Source organism: Triturus cristatus, chromosome 10 (assembly GCF_964204655.1).
Source record: "Triturus cristatus chromosome 10, aTriCri1.1, whole genome shotgun sequence".
NCBI classification, from domain to species: Eukaryota; Metazoa; Chordata; class Amphibia; order Caudata; family Salamandridae; genus Triturus; species Triturus cristatus.
In genome coordinates this window covers 103,308,016-103,335,206 of record NC_140593.1, presented here as the reverse complement: position 1 = coordinate 103,335,206, position 27,191 = coordinate 103,308,016, and the positions used below count along the sequence as shown (strand labels likewise).

Below are 27,191 nucleotides of genomic sequence, written 5' to 3'. Positions count from 1 at the left end.
ATATAGAAGTAAACAAGCCGCGTTTGCGGTCTCGAGCCGGGAAGCGGGCCACAACGGGTAGGATCTCGATCTTGTCACAGCTCCTGCTTCCGGAGACGCAGCTCGTTTACTTCTATATGCCCACTCCGGCATTCCATTACTTTTGATCCTTCCTGGCAAGTCACTACCTTCTCGTGACCGTGAGTGCTTATTTAACTTATCCCTGCTAAGCACAAGCTTGATCGGAAGATCTTTGGGGCTGAGAACTGCTGCTTTCACCTTCCAGTGGTGGTCACAAGGTAGGGTCATTTGCTACAGTGCTTAACAGAGTTTGTGTCTTGTAGTGCTTGCTCAGATCTACTAATAATTCATTTGGGAGAAAATGGCTTAATACAGCTTTCCAATTTGTCACTGTCAAAGGTAATGTAAGGAGATTTCGAGTGATTTTGTTGCTTTTGGTCAAGGGCGCTTATGGTCTGAACCTAATTAGTGCTGCTGAAGCATGTATGGCATTGTGTTTTGAAACACAGTGTAATAGAAAAGGCAAGGAATATGTTTACTAGAGAAAAGCATTTGTTTATTTAGTTTGAAGGGCAATAGGGGGGGATTCATCCGGAAAATAGTTATGCAGGATAAATTCAGTTTGTTTAGCTGAGATGGGGATACACCTCTCAATGTTAGGTAACAAAAAAACACCTTGAACTTGGGGAATACTTTGTGAAGACACTGGTGGTTACTTTGTGGTGCTGATTAGAGGCTTAAGAGCTGTTGAAGCGCAACCCCTGCTGACCAAATTAGGGAAATTTATAGGGTATGAAAAGACCTAATTAGGGTTTTCATTTTTTTTTTAATGCATATTTATATAGCGCGAACTCGACCCGAAGGTATTGGAGCGCTTTACATGAGCACCGTATTTACATTACACATTCAGGCACGGGGAGATTAAGTGATTTGCCCAGAATCCCAGGATGTGGACTCGACCCTGAGGCTCGAACCTTGGTTTCCAGCACCAAAGTCTGCAATCTAGCCGTCAGACCACATCCTTTCCCCGATTATTGGCACAGAAAGCAGATTTTGATGCACTAGCCTGGAAAGCTTGGGTGTCGCTGGGTGGACATTTGCAGCTTGGAAGGCGAAGAAGGAGCTAGTAGTGAAATCATGAGGGCAAATAACATGGACAAAGAAAAGGGGTGGGTGGTTGGTATGCAAGAGCTGGTTATATTTAGAAAGGATAATGGGCTGTAAAGACCACGGAGCTGAATGGGTGATGATGGTGCCTATTTGAGGCTTTTGGTAGGTACTAGGGAAGCCTATGGATGATTGGGGGTTAAACATGTTCTGTGTATTAGTGAGACAGGGTTGTTACAGTTTGTACTGTATAAGAAATTTGGTTTATGGACCTGTCCGAATAAAGCAGCCTTTTACTCTCCTGGTACTCTGTTTTTTTGCGCTGTCTCGCAAGATCAGGGCTCTCATGGGAGGAAAGTCCTTTTGAAATCCCCCCAAACCCATGGTATTTAGGAGACTGGCACAGGTCAGCTAATGCTAGGATGTTTGAGGTTCTAAATGCGGGGCAAGGTTTGGTTTAGGGTCAATAAAAGACCAGTTTTAGCTCTCTTTGATGATCCTTTGATCCAGTGGGCATTTATAAAAGTTTTGGAGACAGTTTTTTGTCTTATGACATAAGAGGTTACATTTGTAGGTTATGTTTTGAGTTAATGTTGGCCTACGAAGTTGTAATGTTTTAGCTAGAAGGGACTGTTTTATACCTGCATGGGGGTGGGGGGGGGGGTGCTTACATTTTAAGCCTCTTTGTTGGGCACTAGGTTGGAAAGCTTGACTTCTTTTGCTGCTTAGGACATGCTGTGGAGGGAAAACAATGTGGATATAGCAGTCTGGAAGAACTGGTGTGCTGCCAGATCTACATTTGCTGCTCAGAGGCTTGTGGTTGGTGGGGAAGAGAAGGGGTGGGCCTGGTGTGACATCATGAAGGCAAGGATGATGGATAAGAAAAAGGGCTTGGTGGCTGGTATGTTAGTGCCAGGTATATTGGGAAAGGATTGCGGACTGAGAAGAACTATGAGCTGAATTAATGATGTTGGTAGGTTTAAGGGTGGTTGGGACTAGGCATGTTTGGTGTATTAGTGAATCAGGGCTCTTGTAGTTTGTTACTTATGGACCTGTCTTAATAAAGCAGCCTTTTACTCACATACCCTGTGATCTCTGTTTTCTGACTCCTCTTACCCGGACAGTCCAGTGCTTAATTCGAGCCTGTGGTTTTCGCTGCTCGGCACCGGCACTTAATTGTCATCACCAGAGCTTGCAAGACCAGCTGCCACAAAGTGGCACTGTCTGGCTAATTAAGAGACCACCGCAGTTTATTATAAATTCAATATCCATTAAAAATTAATTACTATTACCTGCTGCCCAAGCCATTCTTATAGGTTTGGGGGCCTGGAAAGTCCGAATTGTCACACTTGTAGGAGTGTGATGGTTATTAATTGTGTTGTGCCCTGGCACTTATTTATTTACAAATTAAGCACTGCAGTGGACGCGATAAGCAGCATACCTTGGAATGTGGAACGTAGATAAGTAGCGTTTTAACAATTTAAAAACAGGAGGAAACATTGCATGGGAGACACCAATTTTTCAGCTAAAAGTTTAGCCACACGCGATCTTAAAGCTGATCATACCTACCTCACGACACCATCAGCTGACTGGCTCATAAAGAGTTCAAGTTTAATCGCCAATTGTCAGCGCGCGGCGCTCGCCTCCTCAAGCCGTGACGTCACGGCGAACCACACTGCCGTCAGTCCATTCGAGAGCTTATGACGTCTGTCGCTGCATCCGCATTCGGAGAGTTGCTCGGCAACGGCGTATTGTTTACTCCGGTAACCGTAGCAACGTGTCTTCCCTGGCGCTGCGAAGCTGCATGGCGTGTTTATAAAGTGGATCTGGAGGGAAAAGGCAAGGAGGACGCGCCTAGCACGGGCTTCCCGAGCGGGGGAGACATGTGAGTACCCCGAGAGAGCGCGGGCAGGCGGGGGGCTTCCTGCCGGTATCAGTGGATGTGACATTCCTGCACAGGTCCATCTTCTGCCCCCTGTGACGTGTCACCTCTCCGTTCCTGCCCCTCCGCACTGTCCCCAGCGCACAGCTGTCACGCACGAGTCGACACCTGGCTGCACATTCCGTGAGATCAGATGCCAGGGAGACCCCGCCACGGGGGAGCTATGTCTCATTTGCATATTTTATTCCTTGCCAATTTAAGTTGGATGGAAGAGGTTTTAATGGGTCGAGTCCAGGCCATTAGAGATAGGCGCAGGGCTTTTAGGGAACGCGAGCGAGGTACATACATTTAACCATTTATGGCACGTTGAGAGTCATTTTAGAGGTTTAATGGAAATGTCAGGTTATTTTAGCCATTTAAGCATGTCCCTGTCGGACACTGACGTGGTTCCTTCTGGTTAAACGAGCTTGACATGGCCATGGGTAGATAAGCGGTTTGCCCGCTTTCAGTGAAAACACCAGTATTTATTACAGGAGTGTTATAACCCGCTGCAATGACACCTTCCGATTACTTGCCAGCGCTAGTAGCAGCGGCCAGTCCCACTTATATCTGTGACGCTCTGTTGCCCCTATGGCCGTCAAACAGACAGCCCAAGCATGGAGAACAAAACCTATGTGTAGCCGTATTAACTCAGGAAATTACATTCTGGTCATTTGTTTAGTAATTGATACCACCCTAGAACCACCTTTAAAGAATCGATGGAGCCCAGACACTTTATAACACGGGGCAGGAGCGAGTGTGTCACCGGGCAGAGCGAGTGTGTTGCGGCCGTGGAACCAATGTCTGATCAGTACATAGAGAGGGAATACGCGGGGATGAGGTAGACGTTTTGGGGAAACACCCAGATGATTCAGATCATGAAAAATGGACCTTAGATGTAGGGTGATCGCCTCACCACCGGTCATTTAGAACACTGTTTTCAGCCCTGATATTGACATCTTCAAATTACTGAATTCAGATGTGTTGATCTAATTCGTTCAATGGAAACAAAACAAGACTACAGCAACCATAATGCATTAGGCTACACAACAAAAGTGCAGAACTGGAAACTGTCCATAATGACCTGGGGAAAGATGGTCACCCTAAATAAAAGCTACACTCTGGAAGAAGCACCAGCACCAACCAGAGAGAGCTAACCAGAGGCAGGAGACTGCCTCTTCCTCTCCTGACGTCACCGAGCCTTACTTTGTTGTAGCTCAGACAATTTCAGTCTGCTTTTTTCCTGAGATGAAAGTACGAATCTGACGTTGCCAATCACGAAAGGATCTTGTGAGTTCACAGAGAGCAGGGCAACACCCTCATTTGTGCAGCAGGTGCACCAGCCTGGGAAACCCTGGGTATAAGGGATACAGTACATGCCCGCCTTTCACTACTTAACCAGGAGGCAAGGGGAGCATTTTCATTGCTTACATTGTGTCAAGTTTATTTGCATAGTTAGTTAAAACCATTGCATACCAATAAAACCGTAAAACCGTACAGATACAATCGCTTAAATTCAACATTTCAACTAAAAACCATTTACTCTAACATCTGTAAAGGATTTTTGTTTTAAAATATGCAGTTTATCCTACTATTAAAATTCATTTTTAGGTAAAGTTAAATGTCAAAGAATGTCCATTATTGACCAATATTACACCCGTAAACATGGCATCTTGAGTAAACCGATGTACAAACCCAGCATCTCTCCTTGGTTATCCTTTTTTCCCCTTAACAGCGAATGATTTGCCCAAGTCCTTAGTCTCTTTTAAAGTGCAGGTGCCTTGTGCAACCCTAAAGATTCTAGTATAAATAAATGTAAGTATTTGTATAGATATAAAGAATGTCCTTTAACAAACTATATTGCCCCTGTAAACTTCAATTCAAATTTAGTTTATTTGCATCAGTTAATTAAAACTGTTACAAAAAGGATAACAACTTTAAAAGACTACAACTCAGTTCATACAGATATGTAGGTGCATTTTTTTTACCCGTCCTTCTTTCCCTGTGTCGAACCCTCAGCAGATGATGTTCTATTGTTTGGGGGGAATGGATTATACAGTTGTCACCGTTTCTTGAGACAATAGAGTGGAATAAAGTTCTGGTGCCGTGTTATATTCGCTAAGATCAGAGATAGATTCAGTGCATTAAAGTTTGCGGAGACTGATGTTCTTAGCTCAGTAATAGTTGCGCTTCTAGTAAGATAGCGCTTGGCTCCCGCAGAGAACCTGCCATTGGCATTGAAAGATCCAGCCGTCACAGCAAATGTCCAAGAGGTTACTTCTTCTCTTTCGATGTGCTGAGACATCCAGTGCTGTGGGGGAAATTATTTGTCTCCTACTTCCTTTGTCTAGTAGTCCGATATCAATTTCTGGACTTTATAGGGGCGTTGGGAAGGTTCAGGCTGGGGCTGTAATGCATCGCTGAGTATTTTTACAAATCTCCCGCAGCGAGCAAGGATGGAAGCCTCAGCTTGTGAAAAACATACATGATTCGTATTTGTAATTGCATAACCTGCAAGCGCCTCCATTGTCTTGTTCGGCCCAGGCATGATTGACGTCCGGGATCAGTAGGACCAGCAATCGCATATATATGATCTCTCTCCGGGTTCTAGGATTGAGGGTAGCTAATATGTAGGGCTGAGATTTAGCTACTAAATACAAAGAGTTTAAAGGGCCCAATAACTCTGTTGGTTTTAAGGAAGCTTGGTCTTGCTGAAATGAGGCCAGTCGCACTTGTCTGTTGATGGTCTTTTTCCATATTGTGGAGGAGATGGGCGCCAGGGCAATCGCTGTCTGATTTATTGTTGTAGTTGCTAACGCTCTCTGAAGTTGTTTATTCCACGGGGGAGCCTGGATTTTTGAAAGTGGCACTGAGGCAGGCCTTGAGAGACTTCTTCGGTTATTTTAATATTCGAATATAAAATTTGATGGTCAGCCTCGATAATGAGGGCTTGTTTCACCAGCCCAGGTTCCAATCTGAGGCTTGCTCTACAAACATCTTTCGGCAGTTGTAAGATTTTCTTGTATCCCACACACTGCGCATGCTCCAGCAGTTATGAGCATGATCCGGGGAAGGCTTGATGGCCATATTGAAGTGAAGGAAGGAGGGAGGCTGGAAGGATTTTCTTTATTCCCTCTGCAGATGGGCCTTTTAGGTTTTTATTGAGCCTGGTTAAGCTGTGGGTGATTGCTGTTGATTTATTTTTTAATGCATTTTTGTGAGCAGAAGGTTGAGCAGATTCGGTGAACCACACCTCCAGATACTTATATTTGAGGGCCAAGGTGTGTGGTTGTGGGACCCATAGTACAAGAGAGTTGTGTTTTAGGTCGAGCCTAGCAGCGCGCCTGCGCTGCTCTGCGACACTTCTTGTGTTTACTCCGTGTGGGTCTGACTCCTCCCCCACATAGGATTGGCTTTTGCGTGTGTCTTTCAATAATGAAAGCACGCAAATGGCTAAAGGCGGGTGCATGTCCCACCTCTTTTGTATTGTTTACTCCCACGGAGTTTTGCTCTCGGGAGCGAGTAGCGGCACGCAGGGTGGCAGCTGCATTCCTCGTGGGTCAGGTTACTATTTAAACACATTGCGCCGTGCGTTCGCTTTCGCTGCGAGTGGTAATGCTCTTTCCAGCCAGACATACAAGTATCGGCGGGGCAGCGTGTGATAGAAGATCGCGTGGTTTACCAATCCAGTCCCTCTTCATTGGCGCAGAGCGGGGTGTGCCTTCTGCCTGCTGATGGCTACTTAAGGCGCTGTCGTGCACCTGGTAAACAAGCCAGCTGTCACATGTCCTGGTTTGATGCCCGCCCTGCCCAAGAGCACACAGCGGCTCACATTTGCAGCAGATCCAGAGTGACCACAGACACTCCCCTGGTTTCTTTTGATTGCCTCAGCCTGGCCCGCTGAGTTGCTAGTTTATTTATTGGGTGGTTCAGCGACTGCACTGCCGCAGATGCCATTCCTTCAATGCTGTCGCAGTCCAGAGCTCAGCTCTCCCCGCTCTGCCAATTAGGCCACGAGTTTCCGGGGAGGTTTCACCTTCCCACACACATGAGGCAGCTAGCCCTGCAAAACGCCTCTCATTCTGTAAAGCGCCTCTCACTTCTGCTCCTAAAGCAATAAAAACAAGAAACAAACTTTGTGTTCTTTTGTGCTGGCATGTTTTATTGCGCACGTAACACAAAGATGTGAAGAGTGCACGTGCGGCTGTCTTTCTCACACTCTGGGCGACACTAAGGGCACCGTGTCCCACCCACTTAATATGTCCCATAGAGGGTCCCGGGAGCTCCGAGCGGTGCCAGCAGCTCTTTACGACCAACCCGACGATACAAACATGGGAGGGGGGAGGGGAGGTGGGAGGGGGCATCCTTGTGTACCGGTCGGCCTGCTGCCTGGGTCCTGCCCTCGGCCATGCATGGGGCACTGTGAGATGCCCCTTGCAGTTTGCTTCCCTCTGTGCTCCACTTTGCCTTTTTCCTGTCTGTCTGCTACCCCCACCTGCGACCGTGTTGCTTCCTGCCCCCACTCCTTGTTGCTTTCCCTTCATCCTCTTAAAAAAAATCCTTTGCATTTTATTCCAGTTTCAGTTATCAAACAAACATTAATCAGTAATTACAAAGAAAAGAAGCATCCACATTGGCGATGCTGATGCCAGCATGGCTAAAACATGGACAAAGCGAATAAGTCCCAAAGGCGAGACCTATTGGCTTTGCCAATGCTTGTTTTTCTTGTAGTGACCGAATACAAGTATTTAAGTTTTATCTGGGTTAATGGTAAGAAAATACTTTACATTGTATTTGTGTAGGCAGGTCAGTGCTCGTTGGAGCCCCACTTTGATGTGGTCCATGATAACAATGCCATCTGCATATTGAATAATGTGAAGTGATCTATAACCTAAACGAGGGAGAACAAGGCAGCTGTTGGTCAGGGCTTTCCCCAAGTCTGTTGTGTATAGATTAAAAAGTAGAGGCGCTTACACACAGCCTTGTTTCAATACCCCAGTAGTGGGTATTTTGGCAGAGAGTGTTGTCGGGCCCATTTTCACACAAATCCAAGTTGCAGAGTACAGAGAGATTATGGCCGTTAAATGAGGTGATGGAATACCCCAACATGCTAGTTTCCTCCACAAAGTCTGCCTATCAACTTTGTCAAATGCTGCAGTAAAATCGATAAAACTGCAAAAAACTGGAAGTTGGTTAAGCTGCGTGGCTTGGTGGCTCAGGGCGACTAGTGCGATGATATTGTGGTTGGGGGCTGCTCCTCCACGAAAGCCTGTTTGGAATAAGGGGAGCAGCTCATTTTCTGATACCCAGCTTTCCAAATTTTTTCAGTAAAATTCGGGCGTAAGCTTTTGCCTCCCAGTCTAGCAGAGCAATTATGCGGTAGTTACTTGGCTTTAAGGGATCGCCTTTTTTGAATATCTGACAAAGGGTTGAACCTTTCCAAGCTTCTGGAATTTGACCCAAACTGTAGGCTGGGTTGAAAAGTGGTGTTAAAAGAGCTGACCAATCTTCTGGTGCACATTTAAAAATGCCAGCTGGGAGACCATTTGGGCCTGGGGCTCTGTCGTCTTTCGTATCCTTGATCAATTTTAAAATTTGGGATGTAGAAGTTAATTCTTGTAGATCTTCTGTTTGCTGCAGGGTGAACTCCTTTTTGTATGTTTTGTAACGAGCGTAGAAAAGGCCGATCACATGTTTCTCCCATTCCGATTCAGAAACTGCGTTTTCCCTTGTTGGCCAAGGTGATTTTACTTTGTTCACGTAATTCCAGAAACGAGCTAGAGAGCTTCCCTTGAGCATCCTGAATATTCTTAGCCACTCCTCTTGCAGTGGCGGACGGTGACATTTGAAAGTGGTGGGCGTAAAATGATTTTCATACTTCACACAGTAGCGAGCGAATGTAGCGAGCGAGCCCGAACAACCTAAAGGGAGGTTCGGGGGGGTTTTCCCCGTAAGAAAATTTTGAAAAAAGAGTGGTAAAAGGGTGCATTTTCAAGCAAATTTGAGAAAGCAGGAAGGTTAATAAAGCAATTGTGAAAGTGCAGTTATTACATTAATAAAGAGATGTCATATAACATAGGTAGCTGCTTATTCAGTATAACCACAGAGCTTCATAACAGACTTTGAGAAATAATGCATTTCTGAGTACCTCACAGGTGTTTTTTATTTAACAAACAAGTAAACAGGTCGCAAACTAGCAGCATTCAACATATGTTTACTTTTTGTATCTAAAATCAGCACGTCTGTCTTTAAGAGCAGCAAACTTTTCAATAACTTGAACGTTAAAGTCTGAGATATTTTGAACTAACTTGCTCTCTATAGAGAGCATTGCCAAAGCATTTAGTCTTCCTCAAGCATGGTGTTCCTTAGGAATGTCTTAATCCTCTTTAAGGCAGAAAAAGATCGTTCTGCCTCTGCTGTTGTCATAGGAGTGGTTATGACAATTTTAAGTAAAGCCACTGTCTCTGTAAATGTCTTTTCCATATTAAGTTTATGAATTAAAGCCAGCAAAGACCTGGCATCTTTGGCCTTTCGGTACACAGGCATGGAGTACAGTACAGTCAACTCAGTTTTGAGGTCCTCTTGGTTGAGCATAGGATAAGCTTCCACAGCCTCATGCAGAGCATACTCAGGGAAGGATTCACCATATTTTGCAAAGTTTTCACTTTCCAACAATCCGGCACTCACCAAATGTTTTGTGAAAGCAAAACGTTCTTGTGCATGCACAATTACAATGTCACATATCTCCTTTGCATTTCGGACCAGAGTGGTGATGTTTTTCCTGTGGTTTGAAAAAGTTGAAGCCTCTGGCATTTTGCTGTCTAAATTGTCAACCTCATTTCTCACTATGCTTATGCGCTCGACAAACATAGCGGTATTTCTTTTCACAGAGACAGTATCGATCTCTCGTGCTTGTAACTGATTGTATAAATTTTCGACAGCTGACATTATGTCTTGAAATAAAAACAGAAATAACTGAAACTCTCTATCTTTTAGTGTTCTAGCAAAGCCACGGGCTTCACTTTGAGTTTTGAAATCAAAGGTTTCATTGGCTTCTATGGTTTCAAAACATTTCACAAGGTCCTCCCTATATTGATATATTAGTTGGAATGTACGTATGTTTTTGTTGAAACATTTTTTATTGTTTTCATAGCATCAACTCAGTACAAACCCCGCTACCTCCCCTGTTAAAGAAGGTAATTCACATACATTGTTACCAGCCAATATCCGGGGGAATGAACTTCCAGCCCATGCGGGCCCCCCACCCCATGTCAGTGTGCCCCCTACCTTCCTCCTCTCTCCTGATGTGCCCCTTCCCTGCTATAAATCAGGCATGGGTGCTCAACCTCCTCTAGGGAACCATGGCTTTCCCCAGTGCCTAGCCACACCCTTGCTTCCAGCGCTCGCTACTACTCCCCTTCTATTCCCCGTTCAACGCCTCCTCCTGCCTGTCAGAGGTGTCCCCCTCTCTCCCGGTGTCAGACATCAGCCCCTGAAGTTCCACCACCAGCGCCTCCCACGCTCGGGCCGTCGCCAGCGCCTTCTCGTCATCCCTCCGGAGAGCTAATTGCAACCGGAGTGTACCCTCTGCCCCCGCCCAGCGCGCAAATGCCGCCCTCCACCGCGAGAAGCTAGTTGGACTGTACGTATGTTAAAGTTCCAACGAGTTGAGGATCCACTTGGAACCCTTTTATCCACAATCTCCTGAAGTGCTTCCGTTCTTTTTGGGGAACGTGAGAAGAATGCTGCCATGCCTCCTACATCCTGAAAGAAAATTCGTGTCTCGGAGATCTTTGATACTGCCTGCTGCATAATAAGATTAAGTTGGTGGGCGTAACAGTGCACGTAATGAGCATAAGGGTACACATCTCTAATTCTTTTCTGTACTCCACCAAGGCTTCCACTCATTACGGACGCACCATCATAGCTTTGTGCAATAAGTTTTTTTTTTTGGTGCACCTCTGGAAAAATGAAGGTCAGTTAATGCAGTATAGCTGCAGTAATGGTTTCTGCAGTAGAGTCTCTTAAATGAGTGAAACCATAGAACCTCTCCACAACATTATTGTCATTGTTCAGGTACCGAAAGACTAATACGGACTGTGTTTGTGTGGCCACATCAGTGGTGTTATCAGCCTGAATAGCCACAAAGTCTGTGTTTTGCAACTCTTGGACAATATGGCTTCTCATAATTTCGAGCATACACTCAAGGAGTTCATTTTGTATAGTTTTAGAGGTGCCCTTAAAGACTGTAGCAGTTGCTAAATGTGCTTCCATTTCCTTGTCTATGCTTGCTATTAAATCCACAAGGCCTTTGAATATTCCTGGATTTGGGGAACCTTCTGATTCATCATGGCCTACAGCTATTGTACTATTGTACCAAATGCCTGGATACCCTATCGGGTGATTAGCCACGCTTTATAAAAATCCTAATTGATTGATTGATTGATTAACATGTTTGTTTTGCACCAAGCACTTATCAGGGAGCGATCGGAGTGATAACAAAATGCCAAGGCCTTGATTGCGAGTTGCATGGTACTGACTGGGTGCAAACTCCACGTGCAAAATGCATGCTATTGTATGAACACACCACACCGTTACTGTGCACTTATACGTTAAAATACATAAAATGAAGAATGGGATTGGATTTTATGGCTGTAAAAACCACATGTAATTACCAATGCCCTTGGGCTTTAATGAATGCGGCTACTTCCTGCTCTAAGGAGGTGGCAAATTAATGCTACGGCGGCGGCCTCTCTCTGTCTGGGGTGGGGTGGATGGAGTGTGGTGCGGAGGAACATGAGAAGCAAAGGGAAAATTACTTTCTGGTGAGGGGAGCATCGTATGCTTCCTCCTGGAGAAAAAAACAGGAAAAAGGCTTTGCTGCTGCTCCAGCCAAATCTTTGTGTGATCTTTCCTGGCAGAATTACCAGATGCAGTGCTCCAATGCCCCTAACAACAGGGTGAATGAACAGTGGCCAACTCAGAATCTGGTGGGGTAAAATTCTATATGGTAATTAATTCTGCTCCACTTGGCGCTAATCAGGGACAAACTGTTCGATTTTACATTGTACGAGACCATAAGAATTCCATTGTTTACTTGTTGGTAGTGCCTCAAATTGAAATTTCATTCATATATATGCCTGAATTTCTTTACGGAAACTCTGGAGCTGCAGGCAGCTTTGAGCATCTTACGTTTGTAAAACCAGCATCATTCTCACCACGTGACGTGCTAATCACAATTCGGGCACAAAATCCTGTCAAGAAAAATCTCGAATAAATCTGGAAAGAAAACTGAGTAAATTACACATTTTGGCATCTCATAATATGGGAAAACTCGCAATATTGCAGAGTTAACTCCCATCCTGAGGCCTACAACTCGAAATTATGTTTTAAGTGCCCACTGGGTAAATTCCGGACCGCGTGGTATTGTGCTGGGGTGAGCAAGTACCACCAGGGATCGCGTGAGTGTCAGACTGAGGCCGCGGCGCATACTGCGAAGGAGCCAACTTTTCATTTTAGCAGAGTAGTTTTGCAAAGCATGAAACACTCTTTACGAACCCGGCTAATGTCCATTTAAAATTTTACATTTAAGTTGCACTTGCAAATGCTTGCATTCTGTTTGCTACTGGCAACTCTGCCCTCCAGGATAATTGAAGCTGTGCCATGAAGGTTTATGAAAGTTACACCATATCAAACCAGCCAGTGGTTACCGATGATTCTCAGCAGGAATTTAACGGGTCAACACGTCGGAGTAAAAGCACTTCCTTATTGCTTGCCACTTCACCAGCTAATCTGAGTCATGTCCACCTCCCCCGAGCCCTTAGATTCTATAATCCCCTTGCCACTCTGGCCTGAGGTTAGAGACCACACACCACAGACATGCACATATGTAGATTGCAAATGCAATTGAATTAATAATATCCAAACGGTCGGAGGAGGCTTATACGCGGTAACGCGGACAATTTTCCTTGCTTGCGCCCTGGGCCCTGACACTCTCACATTGCAAGCCAGACTAGATAATAATACAGTCACTGTAATTAAAAACGAAGACTGACTGACTGAGGAGTGTAGTAGCTGACTCACTCGACTGACTGACTGTGTAGACTAGACACACACCGGCGGCACGAGGTCTCTACCGTCGACGAGTCCGACTCGTGACTCTGACTCGTGTCGTGTGGCACTGGCGCGGTGACGTGCGCCGACAGCGTAGAGAGTAGAGGAAATGGCCAATCACTACTGCATGGCTTCACATAGCCGCAGTGTGATTGGCCATACAAGTGCAGCACTGGGCATGCCACCACCCACGCACGGCACCATACTACTGCAGGCTGCGAAGCTGTGCGGTGTTGGACTCTCAGCCAATCCTGGCGCTGCATTAGCAGCACCACTGCGCCAGCAGCGCCAGGATTGTCTTAAGAGCAGGGTTACTCCCTGCCCATAATGAGACCCGGGGGCTGCGTTATGAAGAAGCACCCTCGGGTCCCAGTCGCCACTGTCTGAGTCGTAGTACTACACACGTGTGCGCATGTTCGGGCCAGTCATCAAAATAACTAGCCCAAAACTTGACATGCGCACTGCTGCGCTATTTCCACTTCGTCTCTCACTAACTGCCGCAGCCCCACCCCCACACACCCTCACCAATCCAGAGCTAGAGCGTACTTGAACAGACTGCGACTGAGTGCGCGCTCACCTAGTCAGTGCGCTGCCGCTGGCAAATATAAAATTTGGCTGGAAATTTATAATTGAATTTTATTTAAAATTGAATGTGAGCGTGATTGATCATGATGTTGTGACGGTCGTCCAGCTTAGTGGGGCAACGCCCCAACGCCCCCAATGGACGCACCGCCACTGTCCTCTTGTGCTAACTTAAGTTCCCAGAGAACTTTTTTTATGTGCTTTCCACAAGTCTTTTACTGCCTTCATGTTTTTGCTTGTGGGGTTGGTTTTACATAATCGGATGGTTCTCTTTAGGTTCTTCCATGACGGATTGATGTCCTGTTTCGGCAGCTGTTTATATGTGCAGCGTTGTGGTGGCTTTATGGGTATCGAGCAACCCCTGCACCTCATTATAGAATCTAACAGTTCTTTGGTCATAGTGTCCCATTGTGTTAAAAGTTTCCCCCAAGTCGGTTTTTATGCTTGCTATTTCTGTTGCCGAGTCATTTGACCGCCTGTGTGGAGTGAAAGGGTTGCCGTTTGATTCTCCTTACTAAAGTCTTTATATACGCTTAAGTTGAAATACCTAGTCCCAGAAATTTGCCTGCTGTCTGATGACCGAGGTCCAGGGTTAAAAGTAGGGGATTGTGATCTCTCTCTTCTTGATTTATTATTATCAAAATTCAAAAGGTGGTCTGAACATTGTGTCCAATAGCACCCTTACTCAGCCAATTCTCGATGGAAAAGATTGGCTCTCAGAATTGCATATTGTCCCTAAATTTCTGTAATAATTTGCTATCTGCTAGGGATCAGACCCAATGTTGCGGTTTAATCCTTTTTAATCTGTCATCAGCCTTTGGCACAGCCAACCACATCTTATTCACTTGCCTAGAGGCCTACTGTCGTATTTGTTCAGATTTTGTATTTAATATTATTTACATAAAGCATTTGAACAGAGTGGCTAGACAATACATAACTGTCTCGGTCTAGTGGGTGGAGTGAAGCAACATGGCAAATATTAAGTCAAGCAAGTGAAAAGTAATGTTTCTGAAAGTCGGAAAGGTTTGATGATGATGATTGAGTAGCCTTAGGCACCTGGCTGTGAAAAAATGAGTTCTGTGACGGAGCAAAGTAGGAATGAATTTGCATCAGCAGAGTCCGGCTAAAGGAAGAGCAGAAAACGTGAGTCTTTCGAGAGCTTCTACACTGTAGGAAGAATTTTTCCAATCTAAGTGACTGAGAAAGGAAGCTCCAAAGAGACAAATCATGTACTCAGAGATATACCCTAAAACCATTTTAGCATGGGAGAACCTACAAGTAAATCATCAGAGGAGAGTGGTGGCAAGGGGAGTGGTACGCCTGAAAATGTTTATAAAGTAAAGTAGGATCACTACAATGAGCAATTTTATGAACAATGCACAGCTTTTTAAATTGGTATCTCACTATGATATGTAGCCAATATACAGAACATCATGATGTGGTCCGTGCACTTAGACCACATAAAAGCCTTGCTGCATGGGTTTGAATTATTTGCACTTTGTCAATCAAGTTTGTAAGAAGGGGGAGGAGCCAAGATGGCGACCGGAGCAGACGCTTGAGCGCCCGGCTCCGTCGGCCCTTGGCCTCGGACTATCATCCTGATTCCTATCCTCGCCGATTCCCGAGGTGAAACGTGTGCGACGACGCGCTGTTCACGCCGCCGCTTCCCCGAAGTCTCAGCCCGCCCGGATGCCGGAGTTCTTGGTGCTTTTGTTCTCCGCCCTGGATCCCTGCTCCATTGTTGCCTTTGCCGGCCCCCTGGAAGCTCCGCAGTCACCGGACCCGCTAGCGCAAACCCGAGCCGCGCGGTCCCGACCCCACCTCACACCACGGACTGTCGCCAGCTGAGCCTGGGGAGGGACGGCCAGACACCTCCTGCACCCTGCGCCTGAAGGGCTGGGGCGGTAAGGTAAGCCCCGGTGCGGCGGGTCTCCTGCCCCGACCTGTGGACCGCGCTGTGGGAGGCTGCCGACCCCCTTCTTCTATTGCTTAGTCGGCTGCAAAGAGAACCCGAGGGAAGGGAGGCGACTGTTGGCTTTCCCTGTTACGGCGCAGACCTGAGGGGAACTGACTCCTTGCTACGACCCCCCCCCCTGGCCATTGTACCGTCCGGCGGTAAAACATGGTGTTGTTTGCCTGCTCACGGCTGGGGGGTGATACTCCGGTCTTGCCCGCTGCCCGCTTCGCCCTCCCTCCACCACACACCAGCTCCACAGTGCCGTCCCGGATTGCTGCCGATGTGGGGGTGCAGCTTCCGCTGACATGCGGCTCCGTTCTGGCTGTCCTGCGGGACTTTCGTCTACAAATGTGTGCTGGCTTGCAGGCGCTGAGTGAGCAGTTTGACTCCATCCTGTCGGCTGCGGGTCGTGAGCGCTCCGTTTGTCATCAACGCGGCGTGGGTCTGCCAGTGCTTATGTCCTCTTGCGGGGACGCAACGGCTGTGTGTGATCGTGCTACACTGGTGCCTGCAACTGGCTTTCCCGGCACCCAGGATCAATTGCTCTCCAGCTCAACAGCGGATACTTTGTTTCCCCGTTCATTGCTGCCTGCTTCATTGTTGCCTGCCTCACCGCGTCTGCAAGAGTATCCAGCTGAGCAACACCTAACATCCTCTAGGAATCGTTCACTGGGGCCTACTGCTTCTTTTCTGTGGAACTCCTGTACTTTACATGCCATGTCTGGACTTTATGTGGTGCACAAAGGGACCTCTACAGATGGTCGGCGGCCATTTTGTGACTCTACTTCACCATCTTCTCCCAAGCGGCCATATTGTCTTTGTCTGCACGGGATGCGGGGCCTTCATGTAGGGGCTGGCTTAATCTCAAGCCCGCGATCGGGCCAGGGCTAGACTGATTAATATCGCCATGGTTTCACGGATGGGCTGGACTGGGACTGGAACTGTATGTATATGTTGTGCGCACTCGTCGCGACCTGTCTTCCTTCATTCAAATTGTTGTGACAATTCATTTTCACACGACCGCTTTTGGTGTAGTGGGTTCTCAGTGTGTGGAAGCCATGGGTGGCCGATGGTTCAGGGCGCTCTGATGATACGTAGGCTCCTCCCCACTTTCTTCTTTTTGGGAGTTTAGATTAGAATGGTTCTATTCTTTTCTCACCCCCTTTATCATAGGTGTAATGTTTTCTTATCTTTCTTGACTCTATTCTTACTCTCTTTCTTGTCTATATTTCGGGTTTCTTGGGCGACAGGCACTATGCTGGGGGGGGGCAGGCCGTAGCCTCCGCATTGGTGTAGGGTGGGGGGGTAATTTACTGTTTCTAATTAGTTCTATGGGCCTTTTCTCTTTCTATGTTTCTGCGCTATATTTGTCTCGATTCTGGGTCCGGGTGTGGGGTTGACTGAGTGGGGGCGGCATAATTGCTCATGTGACTATCCTGTTATATAACTGCATTGCCTCACTGCCTGAGATTTTACTTCCATTGCTGTTTTAATGATGCCGCTGCTCTCCCGTGTGGTGAAGATATCGTGCGGACTTGAATCTCCTTTGTTCTTACTTTTCACTGACTTTTTCCCTGATAAATTTATTTTGAAAAACTTTAAAATTAACCTTCACTTCTCCTCCCCCTGGTGTCAAGGATCTCTCCAGTGTATAATTTATAGATCGTTGCTAATCTTGACCGTTGAAGCACAGGGGCCGTAATGTTTGTATCAGTGCTTAACCGTATCGTGGCCGGCCTGAAGGTTGTAGGCCCGTATTTGTTCTTTTAATATGCACGAATAAAGGTTTTTAAAAAAAAAAAAAAAAAGTTTGTAAGAAGGCCAGTAAAAGGCCGTTGCAATTCCTCTTGAAGGATAACATCACTGGCAGAATTGGAACAATCTTTTGGTGGGAAGTGAGGAATTGGAGAAAAGGCGGGGTGCATTAAAGGAGAAACAACAGATGAAAAGCCATTACTAACACCAGATGGAAACTGTTGTAGTATGAAAGTCCACAGGAGACCAGGTTGTAGTTCCAAGTAGTAACTTTATTCAGATTGTAGTTACAAAGCTTTAAGTATAGCCAAGATGGTAAGTAAGCCTGTATGTACGCCCCACCAGGAGCAGCCTCCTAGCTGCTCAGCCTGCTGACACCAACTGACTCACATCAGGCACCCAACATTCTATGACCTAATCAACATTCCACACATACCCAGGCTGAACAACAAGGGGAAAGAGGGAGCACAGAAAGAAGAGGAAAAGTCACCTTACTACAGAAACCCTTGATTCAGCAGGGCAGGCAGGAAGTTATTTGTACACAAACTACAAGTGGCAACTTTCTGTTAGGTGCAGATAATAGAAATGTTGTGTATGTTCAGAGTGTAGCTTGTCCAGAGTGGAGAAATGGATGCTGCACAGCTCAGTCCAGGAATGCTGTTTGATTCCCAAGCTTGAAAGGTCTGAGATCCACAAGAATATCCGGTTTAGTGTGTGGTCATCTATGTGTCTGTGAATGTTTCGAAAATGACCACTGGATTGCTGCACGGTTCCGAACTTCTATCTCTTCGGTGCCAGTCTACAATCTTTGAGGACTGTGCTCAACAGTGCCAACCCAGATGTCACCTGTATACCAATGACATCCAGATTCATATCTGGATTGCTAGCAAATGAAGTGGGCAGTGCTCCATCAATAACTCTCACATGTACAACAGTGGATGTTGCTCTTTCACATATTCATTATTGTAAGGATGTGTATCGAGATCTACCTGCAAAATATTGAACTTCTAAGAGCTCAACTATGTCAGCGCACTCATTCTGGGCCCACATCTTGGCTGTCCTTGTAGAAGAACACTGGATTCCAGTCAAACAAAGCATTGATTTTTAAAGCTCTTTGCCCAGCCCGCAGTCCTTATGAATTTAAGCTCCTCAGTTAAACCACAAACCCTTTTTCCATTATCATTTGAGCAGACACTTAACATCAGCCTCTCAGAACCTCTTGTCACTGCTACTGACTGGACACAAATTGGGAAAAATCTCTGCTTACTCAATTTTTTACGCTTTCGAACTCATTGTCTTTTCTTTTGTCGTAAGTTGACTAAAAGAAATTCTATAAACTAAAGTTCCACCTCGTTCACCAAGCCTTCTGACTTAAGCTTGTTTACGTATTGGATCTCTGTTTTCCATTTCCTCTTTCTTCCCTTTGACCCGAGCGAGGACTCTGAAGCATACTTGGTTGAATTACCGCTTTACAAAAACCTTAACATTTAAAAAATAATGTTGTGTAAGAATTTCTTTTTAATAATTCTTATTCTACCTTAGTGATGTTGAATTTATAAATACTGGTGACTATTATGCTTCCCTTAAAAATTCTCTAATGCATCTGTTGTGTCCCTTCTGCATATTCATGGGTATTATGCCAATTCCACTGCACTTTGAGAAAAACTGAATTGGTCCAAGGCAACAATTTATTATATCCTTCATAAACAAATGACATTAATTTACATCTTTCTCACTCAGTTTCGCAAAGGAGTACTTGATTTTTCTTTTAATTGTATTGTGGATTCTACTCTGTCTGCCTCTTTACCACCTAATACAGACCAACCAGACCATTGTGTGAATATGAGAACAGATTCCATACTTTGAAGGCTTGACATAAAGTTTCTCCAGGGTTAGGTCTCTGACAGGTTCACATGCTTGAATCATTCTCAGATGGCAAGTTAGAAGTCTCACAGTGATTTGAAATAGCCGCAAACAGCATTAGAATGCTTGGAGTCAGTATTTGTTTTGTAGTATGTTCGTCTCATTGAAAAGCACCCAAACGTCCAACGTGGAGAAGGTATTTTGAACTTCACTCCCTGTCAAACACCAGTTTTCTACTGACTGTTCATGCTGGTCTTTTTTCTCCTGGGTAAGGCCTTTCTCTCTTAAAAAAACTTTCCGTGATCCAGAATAAACAATCACTGGAGCATGAGAAGGTCAATTAGAGATCGCTGGAATTCCAGTGTTTCAGAAGAAAAGAAAAATCAGAATTTCAGAAAAAAACTATGTAAACAGGCAAAAACGAAAGCATGCAAAATTAGCAGGCAAACCGGAACTCTGAAGAAAAGCAGAAGCCGCCAAGAGTGCCAGAGTGAGCAACTGAAACAGATACAAAATTGCGATGCATCAGATTTCTCTCCCAGCTGAGTTAAATACTAAAAAATCATCTCATGATCTGGAAGGAATTCCTCTGTCTTGGTCTAGTTTGGGAATGAAAGTAAGAAAAAGGCCTTGTCCAAAGTAAATCATGAAATGGATCTAAGTCTGTTTGAAAAGACTGGATTGCGTGTCAAGAATGCCAGGCTGGCAAATCCAGTGCATGCAGGCCCCCATGTGCATGGCCTGACACACAGCTGTGACCAGCCTGGGTGCTGGTCCCGGCATTACCGCCTGTGTCAGAACTCGAGAGACACGCGAGCAGATCAAGTGGGGCCAGGTAATAGAATTCCTGACACTACCACTGAAGACCACATCTTTGAGAAGTCTGTGAGGAGTGCCATTCCTGCACCCTCTAAAGTGCTCACAAATGTGTAATTTGAATCATACTATATCAAAAATGCAGCTGAACTCACCTTGTATTGAAGATATGCTATCAACTGTCATGTAGTTCCTGTAAACCTATATAGGATCTGCGCGTTTAGACAACATAAACTGTGGAATTTGTGTCCAGACTGATTCCAGACACCCCCACCAGATATATTGGCCTGCATACCAGCTAGCTTACAGTGCCACTGTAAACTCATTTTACCAATGAGAGAATAGTTCTTGGCAACTACCGAACATGACAACTCTGTCCCATCAGGGATCGTGGAAAGAGTGCGATACTTTTTCGCCCAGTCACTTGTGCTCACTTTGTCTCAGAGAGATACACAGAATAAACGGTGGGGACGTTTTCAATAAGCATTTATTGAACCAGCGTCATTCTAGTGTTAAATAGTTGAGCTGAAACAACCATTAGACAGAAAGAGATGTAATGATTAGAAGCACCAATAGTTTAAAAGGTTGGTAGATTTCTACCATTGTGCTAAAACAATGAATACAAGTAGGTATAAAATACATGACAGTAATAATGTGTACTCCTACGATGCAACCCTAACTAGATGTACCTAAGTGTAACTAGCATGTATGTAGGTGTGGAGCCAAGAATCCCGCAAGGATGAAGTCAACCCCATTACCTGAAGTGAGAGACTGTGGGACCCCGTCTTGGTCTTGAGATGGACACCCCACGAGGGATGTCAGACCACTGCCAGGTGGATTGTCTGCATGCAGGAACATCAGCGTCTTGCTTCAGTGTGTCACCATGGAAGTCCTTTTTCTCCTCACCCTGCTTCAGCAAAGATATGGTGTTGATGTACCCAAAATGGTACCATCAGGATATCTATCTTGCTGTGTCATATTGGACTTAGGATGATGGAAGGAATGACCCTTATACATAGTTATTATGCAGAAGATGGTAGTCCTGCTGAGTTTTCAAGAATCATTATGCATAATGAATGAGGCTAGTTTTCAGGGAAAACCCCACGTCCTGTTAGCAGTACCGTATCTAGGTAAAAGGTCAGTCCCCAGAACAGTTATGTAGTGTAATGGCAGGGGAAATATAGGGGAGAGGTTTGGTTGCTACCTGAGCCTATATTGGGGTGCCTATATAGAACATAACACCCGCTCCTCATCCGACTGGACGACATACTAAAAAATGTTAAGGTACTTTCAGGCATTTGTACGCAAATAATGAATTAGTCCAAAACAATAGTGCGTTAAAAAATATTTTTTTTTATTGTTAAAATCATATTTTAAACAGTAGAGGTTTTGCTAAAATATGTTCGTATATATAGTTCGAACAACTATGAGTGCCTGAAAGCCATGCAGTTCAGCAAGAAAACGTGTCTATTGTTTAAAAATTCCAAATTTGGTTGTTTTGAAAAAGGCCAAATTTTTCCCAACACACCATGAGCCAAATGTTTGTGTCCTAGCTGGGAGACGCAACATCCCTGTTGCTTGCCATTGCAGATGATGGTCCCTGCAACACCTCACAGATCAGGTCTAGCGAGCACAGATGATCTTCAGTATTATCCACTGCCAATGCTGGGGAAGCCTGTATGACATCCAAGGCCTAAGTGTTTGAAGAGGAGCCGGTATCCATTCCAACAGGAGCTGAAGCATCCAGTGGTGGCTCTAAGAATGCAGACATCAATATGGGAATACTCTGAGGACACAGCAGTACATGGGCCATTAACAGGTCCAGTACAGCATTCACATCTGGTGGCACAATCAATGGAATTATTAGACAGAGATAAAACACGCATTCTTGTCTGCAGAACAGGTATCTGAGGACAGTCAGAACACAGTCGATCCACACTGGTCTAAATGACAGGAACCAAGACGCGCTCAGTTCGCTAAGGTGAGGTGTGCTCAGATGGAGTACCATGCAATCACAGTATCTGCTTTCCAAGAGCGTTTTTCCATCTCCTTCATGACTGGGACTTCCATTGCGTAGCAGAAAAAAATTGCAATCAGGATTCCTGATATTAGTAACCGCAGCAGCGGAAGTCCTCCAAAAATGCTTCCGAATACGGAGTGTATGAAGTTTGAAAGCGGGTAGTTTGTTCGTACTAGTGCCTGTATCTCAACTGAGGACCTTGTGACCTGGAGATCAAAAGTTTCTCAGGAGGAGGTTAAGGGCACGGTTTTCTATAAAAGCATGGCTTTCATTCTGCTCAGAGTATCAAACCATATAAAGGAAACATTCAGGGAAGGCCATAACAATGCCTTCCTGACTGTGTGGGTCAGTGGAAACAATAATTGCCTACAACAAGTAACCCTGGAGTCTACAGTGACAAGATAAGCAATGCCTGGAAGCATCCCACAACAACCTTGAAGCATGATATCCTAGCATATGAGAGATCCACGTAAAGAGTTCTTACAGTTTGTCCCGCTTAGAACCATTTCCATGTCCCCACTCTTGCATCGAAATCTGTATGGCAATTCCCAAGATTCTTTGATGAATTCCCTACCCATCGCTTCATATCTGCCTGCCTGTTGTTGTTCTAAGCAATACCAAAACTGGAAAGTTGTGACCGGTAATGTTATATTGCCTCGGATTAACCATTCTGTGGATGGTGACTTTGCCAAGGTAATCGGTCCAGTTTTTCAATACGCTGCATTGTATATTTTGCCCCCCTTTGTGCCATAGTTATCTGTTTTTTAGTTAGATTGTATGCACAGAACAAGGATGTACTGTTGATAAATCGCCAAGGCACATAACTTGCGCTCAATGAATGCAGCAATCAGCTTAATAACATATTAGAACATAGCTGAGACTGTCCGTCCTGTAGTATGGACAAATCCTGTTCTAGTATATCTATAGCAGAAAATACAATGTTACCCAGTGAATAAATCCTGGATGTTAATGTAGTCATACCATTATCGACTACAGCTAATGCTTTTTCCAGGTTAATTCTGTCAATTTCATGGAGTCTCTCTGCGGCTTCTTGTTGAGTGATATTCCAGATTTCATTATAAACGGCGTATAAGAAACGTTTCTGACGTGGCTTTCGGGGGCCCAATAAAAAGTCCCTTAGATCCATGTCTGCTGATAGTAAGGATAAGTGCTGTTTCACCTGTGATAGTGTCAAGGTTTTTAGCCAATCGAGGCATAACTTCCCAACACTGTATGATGTCACCACCCCCGGATGTTCTCGTTGTACATAGCGCTGGTCCGGCCTATGGATAACAAACCCTTTGATGGTACCCCTGAATCTTGTTTGACATGTATTTGTGTCTGTGGGCCAAACTAACCATCACTTTCAATCGGGGTCTGATGAATTATAATTTATGATGTCATCCATTGCATCCCTTCCACGTAATATAAAGTTTTGCTACCCCTCAAAGTGTGATGGTGAGGGAATCCGAGGTGTGTTCAAGTCTTTGTTCTTGGCCAGTTCAAGACATGAGGTCTGTTGCACAGTGTCGTTCAGAAATATGATCTCCTGTGGAATGAGGCATGCTCGAAATAGTGTTTCTGTTCCCTGAACTTGACATTCCTTTGAGCCCCAGGCTGATTTTATGTCTATAGCCTCCTTCCATAAGTCGAAACCCTGTTCAGACAGTTGGGAAATAAAGGATGCAGAGTAGATCTGTTTGGTGTTAATTAGCATATTTTTCTCTGCAGTTGTAGGTGCAACCTTATAATATGAGGTCGGGTCAGAAGTGTTAAACCCTGAAAAATGAGAAAATATCTGTGCGAACGGTCTCAAACTACTTTTCGGTGGTGTCGGGCAATACTCCCATTGGTGGATTGTAAAAACATTATGTGGGATACTGGATTTATGTAAAAAGTGTGTCATAATCAGATGTGTCCTCTAACATTTCAATGCTTGAAAATGCAGCGGATTCTTCTAAATCAGACAACATATTATTTACAGTTTCAAAATCCCTGTCGTCAGAAAATGTACTGGAGGTAATGATATAATTTAGAGAAATTTTAAATACATGATGTATTTTCAAAAGTTAAGTGGGACCAAATACATCATATGAAACTCTGTCCCAAACTATACCATCAGGAATTAGAACAACTATAATGTTCACGAAGGACAGGTCTCTTTGTTCATGATGAGATGACGTATGAGGTTTCAGGACGAAGTTCACATTTGATACTGCAGAGCATTCTGGGAGATAGTTTCCAATCATGAGTAAGCAAAAGACAGTCATAGGGCAATTCAGAATAGAAAAAACAATATTCCAGCTATTATCCAGAGCTGTAGCCAAGGTGATACTTGATAAGTCATTTTCAGAAAAATGTGGAAGTCATGAAGTTGATGTTTACAGAAAACTTGAGCTGGCGTTGTTTCAGGTTCACTGGGATCCAGAGAGAAGGTAACACAATCGATGAAGTAGCCAGATGCAGTTTGATCTATTTTTGGTAGCTCAGCAGGTATTGATGAACTGGCAGACGTCTCTTGTAGAGGTATTTTTATATAGATATTGGTGGTAGGCCGAATTGATATTTGTCTTTCATTTGTGTTTCGATGTTCTGTTTCAACAGGAACTAGTTCCATTTCATTGTTGTAAAGTATATTACTTTGTATTGGTGACTTTTCAAATGTTTTGTGTCTTTCTGTCTGAACTTCCTGTATGGTAGCGAGAGGGGAGCGCCAGCTACCCAGGAGCCCAGAAGGCCTACTATTTAGTATCAGCCACATAGTGTGGGTTGATCAGATCGATGGAGACAAATCTCATTTTTTTTTTCCGGCAGGAGGCGGAAGAAGTACTGTTCTTGTTCCTTCAACCGCCAGGACAGGTACAGACTTTCTATATGAGGGCCCAAATTCTTTCTTGTCCATAATCTTTTCTCTGACCAGATCCCCGACCTTTGGGATCCAGGCAGGTCTTGCTGTGACTGATTTGACTTTCCCAGTGATGGTGCGTTTTACTTGCACGTTGCTTTGTAGTGCCCGAAATTCATTAAGATCCTGTAAAACAGCCAAACGTTTATTGATGTCAAATGGTTTTTCATTCACCACTGTGCTTTCTCAATCGAGATCAAATACCCACATTCTCGTTCCGCTGGACCCCATATAAGTGATTGACCCAACTACCACCCAAACCTAATACTCTTGTTTGTTAAAGATTGCTTTAAGTCTCGGTTTTTCCTCCCCACGACCAAATTTCCCTTGGGATGGTACGGAGAGGAATACCGCAATGCAACACCCAAACTTCCCATGGCTTCCTTGTAAGCCCTAGAGCTAAACGCGGGACAGCGGTCAGAATGTAATGTGCCAACTGCGTACGTCCCTATGAAGACTCGCAAATCTTTTATAACAGTTTGAGCATCAGCCGAGCGCTGAGGCCAAACCCACAGGAATCTAGTTCTTGAATCCACTGCCACCAAGATATACTTGTAAGCCCCATCTGATTGTAGGGGGCCGCAGTGGTCCAAAAAGACACAGGCGAGTGGTCTGTCTGATATTAGTAAAGGTGTCTGCGCTCGACGTACCACAGTGGAGCCCTTCATCAGCTGACAGATGTCATACTTTAAGACAAAATTAAGGAAACTGTTGCGGTAACCCCTGCATGTGCAGAACCTAGACCCTCGTCTCCAGCTAGTATTAAGCCTAACCTGCGATCCATTTTTAGTATTACTTTATCCCCCACTCCTGGAATTTGAACATATGGAATATTTTTTGCATCTAACTTGTAGGAGTACTTGAGTGGAAAACCTTTTGGTATGGCTGTGCTATTTTCGCGTGAAGCAATGACAGCTACCATTATCTGTCTGTCTATTCTCGTACTAGAACGAGTGATTGCAGCTACGGCAGCAGTTAGTACTGCCCCTTTTGCTGCTTCATCGGCCAAGGAATTCCCTTCAACATGAATGCCAACAAAGAATCGCACACAATCAGTTTGGGGAATTCTCGATCTGTATTTTTTAGTGCCAGTAACAGGGCTTTTAGTTCTGTCAGCTGTGCCATGCAGTGTCCTAGAGACTGTGTCTTCATACTGCTAGGATGGAACTTGCCTTCCTGCAAATGACCCTTCACAATCGCACATGCGGCACTGTATTGTTGTTTACTACCTCTGGACGGCTGGGCAGAACAGTCAGTGTAAATAATGTATTTATACTTATTCATACTTATTTCATTTGGGAGAGGATATTCTTGTTCGTATTGCAGGAATGCTTGTTTTTCAGTGTAGAGTCAAATTTGTAATCTACATCTGTTGCAGTGAGAGAATTAGCCCATTGTATCCATCTTCATTGTAAAGGTTTAGCATTCGGAATGCTTGCTTTTGTAACAGCCTCTGAAACCGGTACTGGAGTTATGACAATTAATAGTTTCCCCTGAGCCAGTGCTCTTTCCCTCACTACAGCGGTATGTACTGCTTTCAGAATTTGTGTACAAGTGTGATTTGTATGCTATGGGTACTGTTTCGCCTTCATTGAAGGTTAGGTGAGTATACCCAGATTGACCCGCTAGTACACGGATCACCAAATTTGTGGTGTCTACACGTGCGTGTAGGTTTTTTGAAGCTATCATGTCAGCCTGTAAGGAACAAAGGATATCTGTGTGTTCCTGTGTCTAATGCCTGACTGAAAAATTAGGTCTTACTAGGTTGTAGAAAGGTTTTACTTTTTCTGCGTAATCTAAAATGTAAGTTCTGCCAAAATTCAAGAAGCCCAATATGGATTGTAAGTTTTTCAACGATTTAGGAGGTTGGAGCAGCGCACACTTCTCTAAAAAGTTAGCTGCCAGGCTTTTCCCTTCACTTGAAGGCTCATATCCAAAAAAATAGGACATTGAGGTGGGCTATTTTCAATTTTTTTAAATTAAATTTGTAGCCCTCAGAGGCGAACCCCAAAATGATGTTGCTCACCCTGGTCAAGTGAACCTTTAAATCATCATCGGTGAGATAAATATCATCTACATAGGACAATGCCGCTTCATCCGAATTCTGAAGTAACTCTGTTACCCTAGCGGAGAATAACCCAGGGCCTTTCTT

At 44.8% G+C, this 27,191-nt stretch overlaps 1 protein-coding gene across 2 annotated transcripts in view; it reads left to right on the top strand.

Moving 5' to 3' along the window:
- The first annotated feature begins 2,877 nt into the window (after positions 1–2,877).
- The window catches only part of NEK10 (NIMA related kinase 10), a 1,348,206-nt gene continuing 1,323,892 nt past the window's right edge, over positions 2,878–27,191 (top strand). For both annotated transcript variants that reach the window (XM_085630543.1, XM_085630544.1), the window contains exon 1: positions 2,878–2,992. The gene's annotated coding sequence lies outside the window, so the exon portion shown is untranslated. The remainder of the gene's footprint in view (positions 2,993–27,191) is intronic.